Here is an 18,762-nt window from a genome sequence, read left to right as displayed (position 1 = left end):
AGATTTTTTTTTTTTTTTTTGGTCAGTCATGGGCCTGAATGCTGTCCCTCAGCTCTTCAACTCAAGGCTAGCGTTCTACCACTTGAGTTACAGCGCCATTTCTGGTTTTCTCATGGTTTATTGGAGGTAAGAGTTTCACGGACTTTCTTGCTCTGGCTGGCTTTGAACCGTGATCCTCAGATCTCAGCCACCTGAGTAGCTAGGATTACAGGCATGAGCTTTAAAAAGCTCTGGTGTAAAATTCTGTCTTCTGATCTCTTTACACAAAGAGAGACAAATTTCCCTTTATTCTCCAGTTGTGGAGAGATATTGGTCTGCCCAACTTCTACTCCTAATTTTCTGGAAAGTGTTACTCTATCCTCTCTCTCTCAGTACACTTTAATTCATAGAATGGCAGCCTTGCCACACTTGGCCAAAGCTAGCCTAAGCAATTCCTCCCTTCAGGAATTTGAAAATGATCCTAAGAATCTAGTCATCAGGATCATCAGTTTTTATAGTTTTTTTGGGGGGAGGGTTATCACTATGTGGCCCAGGAACTCATGATCTTTCTGCTTCAATCCCCCAAGTACTGGTATTATAGTTGTGTACCACAACACCTGGCTTTAGGATGGTCTTTGGAGTATAAGTGACCTGGGCTTCATGAATGGCAATTTTTTATATGGTAAGGATTGGGGAAACTGGTCTTCAGAGAGATCAAAAAGTGACCAAACAGATACAGGTACTTTGACTCTGTCTCCTGAGCTCTGCCAGTTTGGGCAGGTACACCCTTGTGACCATATGGACAGTCTCTGGACAGGTTATATGTAGAATTAAGCCTTGAAACATCTGAGAGTCCATCAAAAGAAGAAAAGGAGAGTAGGTTGTTCTGTCTTGCTTCCCAGTGATCAATTTGTTCTGTACATAGATGAATCTCTTGACCTAGGTGGCTCCATTGACTCTATTGTCTCCTTTGCTTAGGAAGCCCAGTACCACGGTCTATGAGGTGGCATGCCCATTAGGATCAGGAAGTTGCAGGTGAAGGCATAAATACATATCTCTTACCAGCTGGGCCCAGGCAGCAGCATTGCAAGCCTGTGCTCATTTTGTCAGTCCTGTCTATGGTGCAAGTTGATCAAGTGGCTAATGTTCTAGGAGCTAAATGATGCTGAGACCTCATGAGGAGCCACTTAGACAAGGTGTGGGGCTCATTTATTGGCCAGATGGGGTCATGTACCTATTCCTGTGGCTGACAGGGAACACTAGAAGTACTATGGTAGGAATTATCCCATCCTTCCTACATTCATGTCAGCTTTACATCCTCAGAAAATCAGACACCACAAGACAAGGTGAAATGCAAGGAATTTATTGTTAAAAGGCCCTGTGAGAGAAAACAGGCACCAACTAAGTGGTAGTAATATCATTTTCTCCACACACCCCCCCCTTTCTTTTGGTACCTGACTTGGGCTTGAACTTGGATGTTATCCCTAAGCTTTTGTGCTAAAGGCTAGCACTCCACCACTTGAGTCACAGCTCTACTTGTGGCTTTTTGGTGGTTAAGTGGAAATAAGAGACATAAGGACTTTCCTGCCACAGCTGGCTTCAAACTGTGATGCTCAGATCTCAGCCTCCTGGGTAACTAGGATTATAGGTAAGAGCCACTGGTACTTGGCCATCTCTACTTTGACCTCCAGCAGCACAAGACCTTTGGCATTAGTGATTTTTCTTTTTTTGTCAAAGGCAGCACATAGTAAGGTAAAAGGTGCATGGCTTTAGGAAATCTGGCTGGCTATTGTCCCCACAAGTCTATTGTGCTGTAATCTAGAGTTTATCATAGTGATTATTAAAGTAATTTTTTTTTGTCGGTCATGGTGCTTGAACTCTGGGCCTGGGCACTGTCCCTCAGCTCTTCAATTCAAGGCTAGCATTCTACCACATGAGCCACAGCATTACTTCTGGCTTTTTCTGCTTATGTGGTGCATGCAAGACAAGCTCTCTACCATTGAGCCACCTTCCCAGCCCCCCATTAAAGTACTTTTAATAGTAGGCAGAAAGGAAAAAAGGGCTTGGGGCAAGGGTGTGTGTGTGTGTGTGTGTGTGTGTGTGTGTGTGTGTGTGTGTGTGTGTGTGAGAGAGAGAGAGAGGGTGTGTGTGTGTGTGTATGTGTGAGGGTGTGTGTGTGTTCACTAAACACATAGAACATTTAAACTAGAATCTGATTTACAATAAAAAATACAATTACTGGGAAAATTGATGGGGTAAAGTGGTCCTAGCTACTTTGGAGGCTGACATGAGACAATAACTTGAATCCAGGAGTTTGAAGACCAGCCTTTACAATAGAGTAAACATTAATTGGGTGAGCATGCAATCACATCAGGAAAGCGTACTGAGCCAGGTGCTGGTGGCTCATGCCTGTAATCCTAGCTATTCAGGAGGCTGAGCTCTGGCTCTGAGGATAACAGTTCAAAGCCAGCCTGGGTAGGAAAGTCAGTAAGACTCTTATCTCGAATAAACTACTCAGAAAAAGCCAGAAGTGGCACTGTGGCTCAAGTGGTAGAGGGCTAGACTTGCCCAGGCCCTGAGTTCAAGCCCCAGAGGTAAAAAAAAGGAAAGCATACTGATCTTAAAAAGAGTTTTGTTGGGCTGAGAATGTAGCTTAGTGGTAGAGTGCTTGCCTAGCATGCATGAAGCCCTCGGTTCAATTCCTCAGCACCACATAAACAGAAAAACTGGAAGTGGCACTGCTGTAGCTCAAGTGGTAGAGTGCTAGCCTTGAGCAAAGAAGCTCAGGGACAGTGCCCAGGCCCTGAGTCAAGCCCCAGGACTGGCAAAAGAGTTTTTGTTAAACAAGGGCCAGTGGCTCATTTTGGTAATCTTAGGTATTAAGGAGGTTTTGATATAGGGAACTGAAGTTCGAGACTAGCCCAGGCAGAAAAGTTTGCTAGATTTCAAAATAATCAGCAAAAAATGCAGAGCTGGAGGCATAGCTCCATTTAAGAATCCCATTTGTGGGGCTGGGAAGGTGGCTCAGTGTTAGAGTGTTTGCCTCGCATGTATAAGGCCCTAGGTTCGATTCCTCAGTACCGTATAAACAGAAAAAGCAGAAGTGGAGATGTGGCTCAAGTGGTAGAGCGCTAGCCTTGAGCTGAAGAGCTCAGGGACAGCACCCAGGCCCAGAGTTCAAGCCCCACGACCAGAAAAAAAAAAAAAGAAAGAAAGAATACCATTTGAGCTGGGCACTGGTGGCTCACACCTGTAATCCTAGCTACTCAGGAGGCTGAGATCTGAGGATGGAGCTTTAAAAGCTAGCCTAGGCAGGAAAATCCGTAAGACTCTTATCTCCAATAAACCACCAGAAAAACCGGAAGTGGCCCACGACTCAAGTGGCAGAGTGATAGCCTTGGGCTGAAGTGTTTAGGGACAGCTCCCAGGTCCAGATTTCAAGCCCCAGGCTGGGGGGTGGGGGAAGGGGAAGCCATTTGAGCTAGATGAAGAACCAACCAGCAAACCTTAGTACTGGGGAAAAAAAAAAATTCATTATCTGAGGCAGTTTGAGATAATCTCACTTATCACACAGGTGACAGAGACACAAGAATGAACATTTAGTGTGGCTTCACTGAGACAAGGCCCTGAAGGGCAGTGTTAGTGCCAAGCTCAAGCCTACAATCCTAGTTACTCAGGAGGCTGAGATCTGTGGATTGTAATTTGAAGTCAGATGGGGCAGGAAAGTCTTTGAGACTCTTATCTTCAATTAACTACCAAAAAGCTGGAGGTGTGGCTCAACTAGTAGAGCAGCAGTCTTGATCACAAAAGCTCAGGGATAATACCCAGGTCCTGAGTTCAAAGCCCCAGAACAGGCACAAAAACAACAAAAAATAATCTCTCTCAAAGAAATAGTGATTGGTTGACAAGAATGATTATTTGGCTCCCATTTATTAAATTACAGTCACATTTGCCTTTTAATTTTTTTTTAAGAGTCTTGCTATGGTAGACAAAGTTAATCTGGAACTTACCTGGCTACATAGTATTTTCTTCCTCAACCCCTGGAATTTTGAGATTAAGGGTGTGTGTGACTTCACTGAGCTTTCTTATCTGACTACTTAACATTTCTCCTAGTAGAATCAGGATTAGAGGGTTTATCCCCCTCAGCCACATGATTAACTCCAGGGCTTTGGGTAAGCCAAGAAAGGGCTCTACTTTTTTTTTTTTGGGTCCGGTCGTGGGGCCTGAACTCTGGGTCTGGGCACTGTCCCTCAGCTCTTCAGCTCAAGACTAGCACTCTACCACTTGAGCCACAGCGCCACTTCCGGCTTTTTCTTTTTGCTTATGTGGTGCTGAGGAATCAAACCCAGGGCCTCAGGCATGCAAGGCAAGTGCTCTATCATTGAGCCACCTTCCCAGCCCCAGGCCTCTACTTTTTTACAGTTGCTCTACCTTCCTGATCTCTTGCAAGTTCTAGGTTTATTCTCAGGGACAACTAATTTTAGGACTATATTAGATTAGGCTAGTTAGATTGTACTGTGGTAACAACCAAATATGTTGTAGCAGCTTACAATAAAGGTTTATTTTCTGCTCATGTTACATGTTATGTATAGCTGTGGTTCTATGTATCTTCATTTTGGAAAAGTGACTTTTTGGGGGGACATACTGCTCTCCCAGCAGAGAAAAAAATAATATGGCGAATCATGGGATGGCTCATAAACTGTTGCTCAGCAGTTGCTCTTAACGTTTCTATTCATATTTCTTGGTCAAAATAAGGCCAAACTTCATGAGAATAAGATGTGGAAGGTAATTCCCTAGGGAAAGGATTCTGGAAAGGGAAAATATTGATAAAAATCCATTGTACAACAAACACTAATGCTCAGCAGGTATGCACCAGAATGTTAATATACTATCAAAATACTGGCCTTGTGCATGGGATGCACATGCTCTAGAAGCTCACTCTGAGCTACATCATCAGTGCTTGAGCAATACAAAATTGGAGTTTCAAGCGCGGTTTCCGTAGTGTAGTGGTTATCACGTTCGCCTCACAAAATTGGAGTTTCACGCCACAGTTTCAAACTTCAGGAGTTCCATGTCAGGTATGGCCACTCACCCCTATACTCCAAATAGAAGGACAGAGAAAAGATTTATTATATTGCAATCATGGGAAGACAGCACTTCAGTCAGTACATCTTCATCTGTCTTTTGGATTACAGACATGAGATAAACACTTAGACAAGAAACTGGGAATGGGGGAAGATATATATATATATGTATATATATATATATACATATATATATATAAATATATATATATATATTAAACCATGCAGTCAAAGAATGACCTGGTTTATCATTTTAGTCCTTGTTTTAGGAGGGATCCATAGAAGTTATCACGGTCAGAATAAACAAGTGCCTGAGGAAGCGCTCTTACTCCTTAGGGGTAGTTTTGTCCCCTATAAGGATGGTATTGATCAGTGATAAAATCCTGGATTCCAAGGTGATTCCATAGTAACCACACAATGGTTTAAAGCAGAGACATATACAAAATGAAAGCAGACATATCAGTCTTTTCTCTTGCTTTTATGTGCCCAGCAAAAGTATCTTTTTTTTTTTTTGGTCCGGTCATGGGGCTTGAACTCTGGGCCTGGGCGCTGTCCCTCAGCTCTTCAGCTCAAGGCCAATGCTCTGCCACTTGAGCCCAGTGCCACTTCCGGCTTTTTTCTTTTTGCTTATGTGGTGCTAAGGAATTGAACCCAGGGCCTCAGGTATGCAAGGCAAAAGCTCTACCACTGAGCCACCTTCCCAGCCCCCAGCAAAAGTATCTTTTAAGCACCTCTTACATTTAGTTTTCTCTACTATGTAGATTTATATTTAATTTTGAGGGCAATCTATTTTCAGGCTCTTGAAGAAAGCAATGGCTGTTCCTATATGTTGTTATTTATTATAGTGCAACAATATCACTTCTTCCTTTTTGTTTGTGGTTCTAGGGATTGTGCCCTCTACCACGGAGACAAGTCCTTGGCCCTAACAATAATCACGTTTAGCCAGGTGCTGGCAGGTCACGCCTAAAACCCTAGCTACTCAGGAGGCTGAGATCTGAGGATCACAATTCAAAGCCAGCCTGGGCAGAAAAGTCCATGAAACTTTTTTTGTGTGTGTGTGTGCCAGTTCTGGGGCTTGACTCAAGGCCAGGGCACTGTCCCTGACCTTTTGCTCAAGGCTAGCACTCTACCACTTGAACCACAGTGCCACTTCCAGCTTTTTCTGTTTATGTTGTACTCAGGAATCAAACTCAGGGCTTCATGCATGGTAGGCAAGCACTCTACTACTAAGCCACATTCCCAGCCCACCCACAAGTGTCTCATCTCCAATAAACCCTCAGAAAAAGCTAGAAAAGGTGCTGTGGCTCCAGTGATAGAATGCTAACCTTGAGCACAAAAAGGCTTAGTGACAGTGCTTAGGCCCTGAGTTCAAGCCCCAGGACTAGCAAAACAAAAACAAGAAAAACCAATAATCACTTTTAATACTAATTTGAGCTGCTTTTTTTTCTTTTGGGTCCGGTCGCCACTCCCTGCTTTTTTCTTTTTGCTTATGGGGTGCTGAGGAATGGAACCCAGGGCCTCAGGCATGCAAGGCAAGCGCTCTACCACTGAGCCACCTTCCCAGCCCCTTGAGCTGCTTTTTTTTTTTTTTTTTTTTTTTGGTCCGGTCGTGGGGCCTGAACTCTGGGCCTGGGCGCTATCTCTCAGCTCTTCAGCTCAAGACTAGCACTCTACCCCTTGGGCCACAGTGCCACTTCTGGCTTTTTTTTTTTTTTTTTCTGCTTATGTGGTGCTGAGGAATCAAACCCAGGGCCTCATGCATGCAAGGCAAGCGCTCTACCACTGAGCCACCTTCCCAGCCCAGTTGCTTTTGTTTTGGGGAGGGGGGGCCGGTTGTGGGGCCTGAACTCTGGGCCTGGGTGCTGTCCCTCAGCTCTTCAGCTCAAGGCTAGCGCTCTACCACTTGAGCCACAGTGCCACTTCCGGCTTTTTTCTTTTTGCTTATGTGGTGCTGAGGACTCGAACCCAGGGCATCATGCATTGCAAGGCAAGCGCTCTACCACTGAGCCACCTTCCCAGCCCCTTACATCTATTTTTTTTTTTACATCTTTTACAAACAAATCTTTTCACATACCAATGTAATAATTCTCCAGTAAATACGTATACAAAGTCTTACCTAGCTAGGTTAATTTCTCTGAGATCTCAATATACTATTTTTTCGCCCAGTGTTGGGGATTGAACCCAGGGCATCTGAAATGCAAATCATTGACTATGCCACAGAGATGTCTAGAGACTCTCAATATACATTTTGAAATTACTTTATAATGCCAACATTCTTGACGTGAAGGCTGAATAGTGAGTGAGTTCAAGGACAGCATGGGGTACATAGCAAAACCCTGTCTCAAAAACCAAACAAATAAAAAAAGTTCCCAGTTTATTTGTAAAATTCAAGGTTACTGTCAGTAAGAGCAGTCCCATACCTTTCTGCACTACTACTGTTGTCTTGCTGTAGATAAGTCTGTATAGACATATTTGATGAATATGACTATAGGTTTTGAAGTCCAAATTTTTGTGTGACACTTAGTAGTTGTGGAGTTTTGATCAAGTTGCTATACCCTTTTGAGTTTTAGTCTTCCTACCTGTGAAATGGAAATACTACTAATGCTTTATATTAGGAGAACATGGAGAGACAGAAGGATGAAAAAGTAGATGGTTACTTTAACTGTGGTTTCCAATTGTCTTCATTTATGTTTTTCACTCTGCATTCATTCAAATGACAAAAACTAATGTCCATAATTCGTCATTCTTGGCAATTTTTTCCTTGCAAGTCCTGGGACTTGAAATCAGGGCCTGGGCACTATCCCTGAGCTTCTTTTTGCTCAAGGATAGAATTCTACCACTTGATCCACAGTGCCACTTCAGGCCTTTTCTGTTTATGTGGTACTGAAGAATCAAATACAGGGCTGGCATTTTTTTTTTTTTTTTTTGGGGTCCAGTCATGAGGCCTGAACTCTGGGCCTGGGTGCTGTCCCTCAGCTCTTCAGCTCAAGGCTAGCGCTCTACCACTTGAGTCACAGCGCCACTTCCTGCTTTTTTCTTTTTGCTTATGTGGTGCTGAGGAATAGAACCCAGGGCCTCATGCATGCAAGGCAAGCACGCTCAACCGCTGAGCCACCTTCCCAGACAGGCATTTTTTTTTTTTAATTTTTAGTCAGTCATGGGGCTTGAACTCTCGGCTTGGGCACTGTCCCTGAGCTCTTTAGGCTCAAGGCAAGCAAGCACTCTACCACTTAAGCCATAGCACCACTTCCAGTTTTCTGGTGGTTATTTGGAGATAAGAGTCTCATGGACTTTCCTGCCCAGGCTGGCTTTGAACTGAGATCCTCACATCTCAGCCTCCTGAGTAGTTAGGATTATAGGCATAAGCCACTGGCGCCCCACTTCATTTTTTTTTTTTAAAGACAAGAGTCATGTTATATAGCTCAGGCTGGCCTCAAACTCATGATCCTTCTGGCTCAGCCTCTCCAGTGCTTGAGTTACAGATGTATACCACCATTCTCTTGTCCTAGTAGTTATATATATATATATTTTTTTTTTTTTGAGGGGGGTGGGTTGGGGATTTAGCTCAGTGGAAGAGCACTTGAGGGAACAGATGACACTGTAGAAAACGAAATGTACTCATTACCTGATGCATGTAAATATATCTCCTGTGTTTATCACCTGTATAATAATACATTTAAAAAAAATTGTAGGGCTGGGATTTAGCTCAGTACAAGAGCACTTGGTTGGCAAGTGCAAGGCCCTAAGTTCTTTTTTTTTTTTTTTTAATTGTGAAAATATCGTATAGAGGGGTTACAATTACATGGGCAAGAAGTTAATGAGTACATTTCTTATCAAGCATTGTTGCCTCCTCCTGTTTCCCTTCCCATCCCTCCCCATCTCCCCCCTTCTCCCCCTGCAAGGCCCTAAGTTCTGTCCTCAGCTCTGCCAAGAAAAAAAATTACATATCATTACGTTTTGGTGTTAAGGGCTCTGAATTGATATTGCTTGTGGTTTTGTGTGTGCCAGTATCAAGGCCTGAACTCAAGGCCTCAGGCTCAAAGCTAGCACTTTACCACTTGAATGAAGCCTCCTATCCAGCTTTTAGGTTGGTTAACCAGAGGTGGAGTCCCACAGGTTTTTGTGCAAGGGCTGGCATGGAAGCACCATCTCCATATCTTAATCTCCCAGGCAGCTAGAATTTTGGGTACTAGCCATCAGCAGCTGGCTGTAGCTTTTTTTATTTTTTGGTGCCAGTCCTGGGGCTTGAACTTGGGGGCTGGGTTGTCCCTGAGCTTTTCTGCTCAAGCACTCCACCACTTGAGCCACAACTCCACTTTAGGCGGCTTTTTGGTAGTTAACTGGTGGTGAGAGTCTCACGGACTTTCCTGTTAGGCTGGTAGGGGAAGTGGGGGAGGTGAGCTGGCTTCTAACCACGATCCTAAATTCTCAGCTTCCTGAGTAGCCAGGGTAACCGGCGCGAGCCACAGGCTCCCGGCGGTAGCAATCTTTTTAAAAAAAATTTTTTTTTATTGTGATTAAGTGGTTACATAATTTCCCAAATCTCAGATAGCAATCTTTTTAAACGACAGGTTCAACCGGGCAACCGAGGTCTTCCTTCGTTCCTCATCATCCTTCTTCCTCTCCAAACTGAAAAGAAAAGAAAACAAAACAAAACTATAATCTCTTATTCTCTAAAATTCAAAATCGAGCGCTCTGCAGAAATCCCCGGGGCAGAACGCCCGCAGAGGTCACCAGGCAACGCCTCCGGATGCCCGAGAGAAAGGGGCGGAGCCAGGACACTCAAAGCAATCCTTTCACTCCGGCCTACAGTCATTCCTCCCCAATTCTCGCGAGACCTCGGGGCACTCAGCTTCTGCGCACCACACAATACTGGAAGTCAAGGCGCCCAGGGAGGGGGAGGGGAGAGGAGAGACGGTGCGAACGGCGTGGCCGCCATCTTGTTTGTGACCCCACTCCGCGCGCTCCGTTCTCCGTGACACACGCTTCCCCGCCCCTCGGCCGTGCCCGGGCCTCTGCGCTGCCGGACACCGCAGGAGAGCGGGGGCGGCTCCTGCTCCTCCCTAGACCCCGGAGCTGAGGTGTGAGTGCGCGGGAGCTTGGGGACGGAGGGCGAAGGGGGCGCGGCGGGGGGAGGGGAGGGGAAGCGTTTCCCGCCTTCGGCGGAGACCTCACTTCCCTCCGCGGCCGCCGCTGCAGTTCGCTCCGCACTGCTGCCGCCATGTTGTGTTGTCGCCGAGCCCTCCTCAGTCGCCTCCGCCGCCGCCGCCGCGCTCCCGGGGCCGGTGCGCCTGGTCGACCGGGCCCGCGGGCTTTCTCCCATTGGCGGAAGGCGATGGCGGGGGGGCTCGCTCGTGATTGGTCGGTGGCGGGGAGGCCGCGGACCTGACACCTTATTGGTCGCGACGGCTGCGGCCTTGGGGGTGATGCTGGATGGGCTGCTGTGGGGACGGGCCGGGCTTGGGTTGGGGTAGTTAGTGGGGGCCATGGCACTTGTGGTGGAGGCGTGAGGAGGAGGCTGGAGGGTCGAAGCTGGAAATCCCAGGAGAGGGTGGTGGCCTGGCAGGCCCTTTGGCGGTGACCTGGGTAATGGCCTGCAATGGGGTGTGCTTCTAATCCTAGAGGCGTTCTCCCTGGTACATACATGTACAGGATAGGGACATGCAAGACTCTGAGGTTCCTCCCAGGCGTGGAAATCCTGGCACCTGATTTAAGGATCGAGAAAGGATTTCCAGATCAAGGGGTGGCAGGCATGGAGTGTCACTTCATTCGTAGTGATTCTGAAATCTCTGGTTGTAGTACTGGATATGGGAAGAGAAGGGCATTTGAGCTCCAGGGACCAAAACAGATTAGGGATTTTGTGGTAGAGTGTGAGCTTCAAAAACAGACCAAAAAACCCAAAAACCCAAAACAAAAAAACCCATAGTTTTTGACAGAGCCCTGGAGTCCACTTACCACACCTGGGATATGATGCTAGGATCCAGGTAATTGGGGAGAGAGGGATTCTAGATACTATTTGATCCACGAGTGACTGGTGCCAAGCTTAAGCACAGTGTTAAGTACTATTAGCTATAAGTGAGAAAATCTAATGCAGAACTTTCTAGCGTTTTGGGGAAAGTTTGCATACTTGAGATATATGTCAAGAGCAGTTAGAGATCTTGGATCTTAAGACCATCCCAGTTTTGATATGTGAATGAAAGTTTTCTGTTCTAGAAAGGATACATATAGGTCAGTGCTGTATTTTCCAGCTCTGTTTATGTACTTGACTGTTAGTGGATATTGTTCTTTTCCCCCTTAGGAGGAAGAGCTAACTAGGGATTATGGATCTTGGTTTTTTTCCTTTTATATATGCCTAAAGAAATTCTCATATGTATTCAATTCTTTTTGGTCCTGGGGATTGAACTGAAGACTTCATGTTTGCCAGACAAGGTTCTGTACCATCTGAGCAATGTCCTCAGTCCTGTACTTTGAACTTTGATTATGTAACCCTCCCTCCCCCCAATAAAATAAACCAATGCATACCATCTTGCATCTTGCCTGAAGAGGATTTGTCAACACTTTCTGGTTCCTATTTCAAAAAGCTTTTGTTTCAGTCAAGTTTATTAGAGTTGGCTTGTTAAGGGGCTCATTCCTTTTCCATTGAACTGTTGCTTGTATTGGTACATTTGCTCCTCCTCAAGATTTGGGGTTCGTGGAAGCATTTGTTGTAAACTTCTTTTTCTAGTCTTTAAGTGGTTCTTTTTAGCTTTAGATAGATGTTGCACTTACATTTTCATAACAATTTCAAGAAACAGCTGTGTTTTTCAAAATTTGGTCACTTATGTGAATATGCAACTCAATTTCAAGAGTGAAGGGGAAGTTAGTAGAGAATGAGAATTGCAGATACATGTCCAGTTTCTCTCAGTAAATACTTAAGCTGGAATTGAAACCTATTTTCCTAGTGCCAAAACACATAGTTCTACCTAAACTTTGAATGTAAGTCTTCTAGTCAAATTCCCAGAGAGCTTGTTTCTAAGGGACTGTCTCCTGTTTTTTGTTTTGGTTTTTTGTCGGTCATGGGGCTTGAACTCTGGGCCTGGGCGCTGTCCCTCAGCTCTTCAGCTCAAAGCTAGTGCTCTACCACTTGTGCCACAGCACTCCTTCTGGTTTTCTGGTGGTTTATTGGAGATAAGAGTCTTACAGACTTTCCTGCCCAGGCTGGCTTTGAACTGCCATCCTCAGATCTCAGCCTCCTGAGTAGCTAGGATTATAGGCGTGAGCCACTGGCACCTGGCTTTTTTTTTTTTTTTTAATTTGGCAGTACTGGCATTTTGAATTCAGTCTTGTGCTAGTGGTACTCTGCCACTTGAGCCATCCCTCAGGTACATGGCATTCCAAGTAGATTATCTTATTTCTTTTTCCTTTGTTTCTTTCTTTTGCTCTTGGGGCTTGAAATCAGGTCTGGGCTCTATTCTTCAGCTTTTGTGCTCAAGGCTAGTGCACTACCACTTTGAGCCATTTGTGGCTTTGGTGGTTAATTGGAGGTAAGAGTGGCAAGGACTTATCTGCCTGGGCTAGATTTAAATTGTGATAATCAAATACCAGTCTCGTGAGTTGCTAATATTATAGGCAGGTGTGAGCCAGCAAGGCCTGAATGAGTGTTGTTTATTAAGTGTCCAGGCATGGTCACTCAAGCTTGTAATCCTTACTACTTGGGAGGTAGAGGTCAGGAGATTATGGTTTGAGGCCAGCCTGGGCACTAAAGTTTATGAGACTCCATCTCAGCGAATGAATGGCTTGGTGCAATGTTGAGCCTATTATTGTAGCTCCAGGGGAAGCACAGTGACTGGGTGAAATGGTGTGCACCTGGTGACACAGGGAAAAAAGATGGTAAGGAGCCATGCTTCTAGCCTACCATTTGCTGGAGTCTCACAGACCTTTCCGCCACAGCTGGCTTTGAATATCCATCATCGGATCTCAGTCACTGAGTAGCTAGGATTACAGGCATGAACTATCAGCACCCTATTTGTTCTTAAATCTTACTCCTCCTTATTTCCCACCTCCTGAATAGCTAGGATTACAAGTAGTCATGCTGACCTCTGTGAGAAAAGGCTTCTTTTCTATCAAAGTGGATTGCTTAAAAGTTCCTGCTTTGACCTGGTGGCTTAGCTCTTTTTGCTTATCCTGCTGAGACAGTGTCAGCAAGTAAAGAAAGGAAAATAACTGCTTTGGGATAATAAGGAAGTATTTTTGAAATAATAAGGCTTTAACTTGTTGTTCCAAGCTAGAATTGACACGTTTCAGAAGACATACCTCAGATTGTTCAAGAAACTGAGAATGTGGTTATGCTTTGAGATAGCTTGAGTACTGTTCATTTTATTTCTAAGTCTTTTAATGATCACCTTATATAAATGCACCTTACCCTCTTCAAACTAGCTAATCACGAACAGGTTGTGAACCTGAGTCCAACCAATCAAAGCAGAGGGGCAGGCCTGTTGTGTTAGGGATAAATAGGGAGTAGCCTGCCTGCCCCTGTGTGCTTTCTTACCGATTTTTGTAAATTTTGCCTTGTTGAGACAATTCTTTGTTTTCGTGTCTGTTGTGACAATGGTGGTTCTTAGGAGTATATCACCTCCAATTTGTGATCCTCCAGAGTCCTAGGATTAAGGCATGTATCGCCAGAGGTGACTAACAAAGTTACTTCAAGAGGCTACCAGAGTGATAAAGGCAGAGAACATTATTAGGATTACAGATAACCTTGAGGTTTACTCTAGCCTCAGGCATATGTAAAATTGAGGAAGAATATTCTTTAGCCAGCAAGTTGTTACATTTTATTTCTTGTTCTCAGAGGAAACTGATTGTGAGTTATTTGATGTCTTTTCATTGTTTACTCAGTTTTTCATGTATGAACTGCAACAAGTTAGGAAGGTTACAGGTCATTTGAGTGTTTGCCCACAGAGACTCAAAGCACCCAACATAATTCAAGTAGATGAATTGCTGGAGGAAATGGATGTCAAAAACTTTGACCACAAAGTGCCTTTGGGAGGGGTTGTTTCTGTTTTGTAATCAAAACTAAGAAGGAGTTCTGTCTCTTCAGGGCATTTGCCTTGTGTATGTGCCGGAGTATTTTCTGTCTGTGCCTTAGTTTCTTTCTTTCTTTTTTTTTTTTTGGGGTGGGGGCGGTTGTGGGGCCTGAACTCGGGGCCTGAACTCTGGGCCTGGGCGCTGTCCTTCAGCTCAAGGCTAGCACTCTACCACTTGAGCCACAGCGCCACTTCTGGCTTTTTTCTTTTTTCTTATGTGGTGCTGAGGAATTGAACCCAGGCATGCAAGGCAAGCCCTCTACCACAGAGCCACCTTCCCAGCCCTGTCTTAGTTTCTTAAACCTATGTAAAGTAGAGGCAATAATACCTACCTAACACATGAATACAGTAGTGTGTGGTAGGTACCTATTACTGAGTGGACATAATAGATGAGAGAACACATATTTTCTGTTTGGAACAGCATAAAATCTGTTCTGACTGCCAGAGAAGGTCTTTTGCAATTACCTCCTGTTACGTGCATCAAGATTTCCCCATTGATATGAAAGAAATAATTTAGTTATGCTATTGTGTCTTAGGAACTGATTTTCAGTTGGCCAATGAAAAGGTCAGTCTTAAACTTTTAAATTCCCAAGTAGTAGGATGGTTTGTTTCAGGGAACAGTTGTCTCATGATCTGTTAATCTCCATTTGCTGAGTGATAATGATGTTGATGAAATGAAAGCTTTTTCATATTTGCTAAAAGCAGTGCTTTTTAAAATTAGAACAACCAAGCTGGGTGCGGGTGGCTCACACCTGTAATCCTAGCTTCTCAGGAGACAGATCTGAGGATTGCAGTTTGAAGTCAGACTGGGCAGAAAAGTCCCTGTGAGACTCTTTATCTCCAGTTAGCCACTCAAAAACCAGAAGTGAGCTGTGGCTCAGGTGATAGGTAGAGCTCTAGCCTTCAGCACAGAGAGGCTCAGGGACAGTGCCCAGGCCTTGAATTCAAGCCCATGACTGATACCCGCCTCTCCCCCCCACCAAAAATTTTTTTAGAACCACCAGTATTACCCTTCTATCCAGAAGGAGAGATTTGCATATTGTCAGTTGCAGTATAACTTAGTTTGGTGTATGTGAACTGTAGTTACCTGGGCAATGTTTTCTTTGAAGTAAGCTGGAAGAAATCTCTGCCTGAAAAATTCTTGCCAGGTAGCAAGATGTGTGGCCCCTTTTCACACTTTGTGTTGTAGCAGTGTTGTGCCTGGTACAGTGAGGCAGCACCTAAACCCATTTTCAGTATGGGGTATATATTTCCATTTTGAGACTTCCCAATTTCCACAGATTAGTTCTAAATCCATTGTTGCTTTTTAGAAAGTCAGAACTTTCTCATGGATAGACCTTCAGTTGCAGTTTAGAGCGAGAGATGAAATAGAGTTTAACCTTTGCATTTGAATATTTTCAATCTAGGTTTAAATTTGAATCTTCATGTTTATTTACTTATTTATTTGGGTCTGGTCTTGGGGCCTGAACTCTGGGTCTGGGTGCTGTCCCTCAGCTCTTCAGCTGAAGGCTAGCCACAGCGCCACTTCAGGTTTTTTTTCTTTTTGCTTATGTGGTGCTGAGGAATTGAACCCAGGGCCTCAGGCATGCAAGACAAGCGCTCTACCACTGAGCCACCTTCCCAGCCCCCCTTCATGTTTAAGGTATATAAATGTGTCCTCTTTAAATGGATAGTCACCAGTTAGAGTAGATCTATATCCTTAAAAATTAGGATTCCAGGATAGCCTGTTCCTTAAGTAGTTAGTTCATGGGTTTGAACCATAGTTCTTGAGAGTGGAAAGAGGAGGAATAGGATAACTCCTAAGAAATGATACTAGGGTAGAATATATTTTGTGTCATGTCATAGGCTTAAAAATAGGAGTTTTGAAGTTTTTTCACAATACCTAATTATTGTTATCTCTAAACTCAGAAGCCATAAATTGTCCGGGGTTCTGAAGGAAGAGTCTTTGCCCAGTGTTAGGAAAACCTTCCTCCAACACTAGCATATTGTATCTATTTTAAAACCAAAAGAGCTAGTAAATTAAGTAGTATATGCCCTTGAACAGGAAAAATTATTCAAAACAAGCGTAGGTCAGCAGGCCCAGAAGACAGGAAGTTACTAGTTGTACCAGTGATAAACCTAGGACCCATTTCAAAAGTCCCACTTTGGCTAGCGATAACCAGCCATTTCTGCTTCTGTAAATAGACTTCCCACAAGCTTCCTTCACTGCCCTATCCGCTGTTCCCACTTAAGCAACCTTTAATTTAAACCCACCTATTAGTAGCCCTTGTGACCTGACCCCTTGTACTGCCCTATAAAAACCCTGTAACACTGCTACTTGGGACCCAGAAGTTCCAGCGTGAGCTCATCTGGGGCTGCAAATAAGCCAGACTTCTACTTCTCTGAGTGTAGCTTGGTTTCACTCTAGTCTATCTTCCTGCAACATCTCTGGAGGTCCCAGTGAAAAAAAATTTTTTTTTTTTTGCCAGTCCTGGGGCTTGAACTCAGGGCCTGGGCACTGTCCCTGTGCTTCTTTTGCTCAAGGCTAGTACTCTATCACTTGAGACACAGCAGTGCCACTTCCAGTTTTTCTGTTTATGTAGTGCTGAGGAATTGAACCGAGGGCTTCATGCATGCTAGGCAAGCACTCTCCTGCTAAGCCACATTCCCAGTTCAGTCCTAGAGAGATTCTAATCCTTCTGGCCCAACTGCTCAGGAGTAGAAAGGGACTTTGGATTGAAAGAGAGATACTCCACCTGATGGTATTCTGGATCCTCCTTCACCCTGGAGTTCCAACCCTCTGGGTAGTCTTGCCCTAGTTGGACTCCAAGAAGTGGACCAACTTGCCTGGCAACTTGTCTCAGTAAGCCCCCAGGGAAAGTTAGTCTTTGGGTCCCATCAAAGGGAGTTTAATCATTACCCAGGAAATTCTGAAAGGAATTCCAGTGGCCAGGGACTTCCAAATGGGGGTGGAACTGTAATAACCTCTTATAGGTGAATGTGCATGTGAATGAGGCCTGACTTGCTTGTGCCTGTTTCTGGATCCATGGTCAAAAGCTGTGGAGTCTGGATGAGTCTGTTCTGCTATCCCATTGTGATTCTCCTATAGCTTAAGGTGTTGTTGGAGCAGTCCTATCCAGAGTTACAGGCTGATCCCACCATTGATGCCAAGAGGCAGCTAAGCTCCTTCTGGATGTGGCCATGCAGACATCTGATTGGTTTCTTCTCTGAAGGGGCATCCAATCTTGTCTTCGTGCTATTGATGCAAGGAGGTAGGGGAAGACACATAGAGTAGGACATAGGGAGTACTTTTGACCAGCATGGCAGTTTTTTTTTTGTTGTTGTTGTTGGTGGTGGGGCTTGAACTCTGGGCCTGAGCTCTGTCCCTCAGCTCTTTAGCTCAAAGCGAGCGCTCTACCACTTGAGCTACAGCGCCACTTCCGGTTTTCTGGTGGTTTATTGGAGATAGGAGTCTCACGGTCTTTCCTGCCTGGGCTGGCTTTGAACCTCGATCCTCAGATCTCAGCCTCCTGAGTAGCTAGGATTACAGGCGTGAGCCACCAGCACCCGGCTCATGGCAGAAGTTTTTCAAAACCTACAGTCCTAGAGTATATGCTTTAACATGTCAGAAAGGGATTTTCTGCAGTCTATGGGACCAGAATGTCTCTAGGAAAATAGTGCATGTGATGTGAATTGGAATGGCCTGCTTTGGGGATTAGGTGGCCCTCTATAGGTACCCTGGAGGTACCTACTGTCAGGGCTATCCATCAGGTTTTAATAGGAACCCCTGGACTCCCAGATCAGTTTCCCTGTATCAACACTGGCTCCTGATAGCCTAGACCTTGTTCCCCACTGGGTCCAGTTCTGTGCCAATGAAAAGGGACAGAGCACAGTTTTTGTGACCCAGACAAAGAATCCCAAAGACCAAAGTCTGTTTTGCAAGGGGACCCAGAAGATGAACCACTTATGCCCTGCTGTATGCCCCCAGAGCATAGTGCCACAGAGCCACTAATACTGACATCCCGCTGCCCTCAGTGAGTCCCCCTCAACCCTTCAACAGCATCCCAACCTGGATGGCTTCCCAAGCCTCCCCCCCCCCCCCCCCCCCCGCCTCCCGTCCCAAAGCCCAAGTCTGCATGAGCCAGTGCCTTTGCTCGTACCAAGCACCAGCCCCTCTGACCATAGCCCTTCAGATGCCTCTTTGGGAATTGCAGGGACCACAGCAGATCAGTGCTGATGGCATGGTCCAGCACAGGTGCTCTATCTTTTACTTAGCACTGACCTTCTAAACTTGAGAAATCATACCCTGTCATATTCAGAGAAGCCCCAGGCTATGATTGACCACCTAGAGTTCATATTCCAGACCTACCAATTTACTTGAGATGATTGCTACCAGATCCTTCTGACATTCTTCAGCATGGAACAGTGACGATGAAGTCCTGACAGAAGCTTGCCACTGATTTGAAGGAACCCAGGCAGGAACCCTCGATGCCAAAGCTTGAGTGACAGAAGTGTCCCCCAATGCTCAGCTTGCCTGGGACATCAATACAGCAGATGGATGAGGTGCCCTCTACCACTATCACACTGCCCTCCTACATGGGAGCTAAGAAGCCAACCACAAGTCCAAAACCATAGCAGTCCAGAAATTAAAGGAGTCA

General features: G+C 45.0%; 1 protein-coding gene across 2 annotated transcripts in view; it reads left to right on the top strand.

The window, feature by feature from the left end:
• The first annotated feature begins 9,918 nt into the window (after positions 1-9,918).
• The window catches only part of LOC138803469 (nuclear transcription factor Y subunit gamma), a 79,802-nt gene continuing 70,958 nt past the window's right edge, over positions 9,919-18,762 (top strand). The window contains exon 1 of one of the 2 annotated variants that reach the window (XM_069987542.1): positions 9,919-10,144. The gene's annotated coding sequence lies outside the window, so the exon portion shown is untranslated. Of the gene's footprint in view, positions 10,145-10,634; positions 10,650-18,762 lie in introns of those variants that run through there. The other variant, XM_069987543.1, reaches the window with a different exon arrangement.

The sequence above is a fragment of the Dipodomys merriami genome, unplaced genomic scaffold (genome assembly GCF_024711535.1).
Source record: "Dipodomys merriami isolate MVZ:Mamm:240054 unplaced genomic scaffold, mDipMer1.0.p SCAF_34, whole genome shotgun sequence".
Taxonomy (NCBI): Eukaryota; Metazoa; Chordata; class Mammalia; order Rodentia; family Heteromyidae; genus Dipodomys; species Dipodomys merriami.
This window is presented reverse-complemented; position numbering and strand designations above follow the sequence as displayed.